Source organism: Mobula birostris, chromosome 29, assembly GCF_030028105.1.
Source record: "Mobula birostris isolate sMobBir1 chromosome 29, sMobBir1.hap1, whole genome shotgun sequence".
Classification (NCBI taxonomy): domain Eukaryota; kingdom Metazoa; phylum Chordata; class Chondrichthyes; order Myliobatiformes; family Myliobatidae; genus Mobula; species Mobula birostris.
In genome coordinates, this window is record NC_092398.1 from 6,241,493 (window position 1) to 6,244,414 (window position 2,922).

Below are 2,922 nucleotides of genomic sequence, written 5' to 3' on the forward strand. Positions count from 1 at the left end.
AAGAGCCTTTGAAGGTGAATGTGTAGGTGGTAAACTCAGTTCAGGGTAGAGGAGATTGAAGTTATCCATGCCAGTTCAGAAGCCCGATGCTTGCCGAGTAAAGGCGGTTGTGAGCGGCACACTAGAATAGCGGTTAGCGCATCGTTTTGTGGCGACAGCTTTCACCGTTCGGGACTCAATACCCGCTGCTGCCTGTAAGTGGTTTAAACTTATTCCCTGTAACAACATGTGCTTCTTCCATGTGTTCCAGTTTCCTCCAATATTCCAAAGACATACCAGTTAAGGTTAATAATTTGTGGACGTGCTGTGTTGGCACTGAAAGCGTGGTGACCCTAGCAGGCTGCCCAGCACAATCCTCACTGAATTGATTTGATGTAAAATGATACATTTCACTGCATGTTTCAATGTTCTTACTGCCCGTTACGCCACTGGCGTTTGGGACAGCAATGAAGGTCCTCCATCTCCGGCAGTGCTCAGGGCTTCCTTCATCGTGTCAGTAGCTTCCTCTCAGTCTTCACTACTGTCAGTCACGCAAGTCCCGGGTGGAGACTCAGGAATACCGTCGCACTCAGATGTAGAAGGATTCTTCATTGCTGTTCCCGTAACAATTTTATTTTACCAGTCAGGGTTGTTAACCCTGAGCTGAACCCCTGAACCTGGAGGATTGGTGGGCCAGTCTTAGTCTGGCCTCCACCCTTTGACCTGTTCAGCATCGGTGACCCAACCAAGAGCCAAAAAAGCCCTGACTCTGGCCAACATAACTCTCCGGGTCATTGAGGGATGCAAGTCTCCATACCTACAAAAAGGTTGTGGTCCTCTTGGAGATTTCAATGGATGTATGTACTGTACATGCTACAAATAAAGATCATCTTTACATCATTAATGACTGGTCCAGAGCCTGGTTGTGAAGGACCTAAGGTTTCTGTACCTCCTGTCCAATGGTAGTAGTGAGTTGAGGACATATCCTGGATGGTGGGGGGTCTTTGATGATGGATACTATTTTCTTGAGTCAATGCTCCTCGTAAATGTACTGAGTGGTTAGGAGGGCTTTGCCTGGGATTAATTGGGCTGTGTCCACCACTTTCTCGATGTGGAGGCTTTGAAGAGGATGCAGAAACAGTTTACCAGGAATCTGTCTGGATCACAGTGTACAAAGTCTCAAAAGTTCAAAGGTTCATTTATTATCAAAGTGTGTATGCAGTATACAACACTAAGATCTGTCTTCTCCAGACAGCCACGAAACAAAGAAAACCATGGAAGTCATTCAAAGAAAACCAACTCCCCCTGCACAGAAAAAAATCTCGCCAACGGCAACACGATTTCAATCCCGCCCTCCCACCCCACGCGAATAAAAAAATCATGCCAACGGCAGCACAATCATCAACCACCCTCACGCGAGAAAAAAATCACACAAACGGCAACGAGAACATCAACCCCTTCCCCCCGCACACGCAGAGAAAACAAATCGTGCAAATGGCAAGAACATCAAACCAAAACCCCAGTCCCCTCCACTTAAAAAAAACAACAAATCATACCAAATGGCGACGAGAAAGAACAGGCAAAAACACAGAATATAACAAACATAAAGTTAAAAGAGTTCACGGTCCACAGTCCAATCCATAAATCACTGAACTGTGAGCAATAGGAGAGGAGGTACAAAGACAGAATGAAGCAAAACATTATTACAATGAATTTAGAACAACACACAAAATGGTAGAGGAACTTAGCAAGTCAGACAACATCTATGGAAGAGAATAAAACTTTATTATCAAAGTACATTTATATCAGCACATACAACCCTGAAATTTATTTTCCTGTGGGCATACTCAGCAAACCTATAGAATAGTAACTACAACAGGATCAATGAAAGTTCAACCAGAATACAGAAGACAACAAACTGTACAAATGTAAATATAATAAATAGCAATAAATAACCAGAACATGAGATAATGAGATAAAGAGTCCTTAAAATGCGATGACTGGTTGTGGGAACATCTGAATGGATGGGCAAGTGAGTGTAGTTATCCCCTTTTGTTCAAGAGCCTGATGGTTGAGAGGTAGTAACTGTTCATGAACCTGGCGGTGTGAGTCCTGAGGCTTTTGTACCTTCTACCTGATGGCAGCAGCGAGAAGAGAGCATGACCTGGGTGGTGGGGATCTCTGATGATGGATGCTGCTTTCCTACGACAGAGTTTCATGTAGGTATGCTCAGTGGTTGGGAGTGCTCTACCCCTGATGTCCTACACCAAGACCTTTCATCAGAACAATGAAGTTATATTTTTTTCACTTATTTAAGGGTGAATGGTGAAATATTTAAGGGGAAGTTCTTCACTCAGAGGGTGGTGAGAGTGTGGAACGAGCTGTCAGCAGAAGTGGTGGATGTGGGTTTGATTGCAACATTTTAGAGCAGTTTGGATAAGCACGTGGATGGGAGGGGCATGGAGGGCAATGGTTCAGGTGCGGGTCAATGGGACTAGGCAGAATAACAGTTTGGCGTCGACTGGGTGGGTTATAGTCACAGTCATAGAAAACAACGGCACAGAAGCAGGCCCTTCAGCCCATCTAATCCATGCTGAACTATGAATCTGCCTAGTCCCATCAAGCTGCACCCGGAACCCAGACCATAGCCCTCCATTCCCCTCCCAACCGAGTACCGATCCACTTGCAGAGCTCAGTCAGTACAAGTTAACAACAATATCTCCTCCACAGTTTCCCTCAGCACAGGACTGAAGGCTTAGCCCCCTGCTCTACTCATGTTACACCAGTGGCTGTGTGGATAAGCACAGCTCCAACACCGTATTTTGGTTTGCTGGACAAACAAATAACCTACTAACTTGCGCGTATTTGGACCGTGGGAAGAAACTGGAGCGCCCGGAGGAAACCCGTGTAGTCATGGGGAGGAACGATCAAACTTGCTTACTG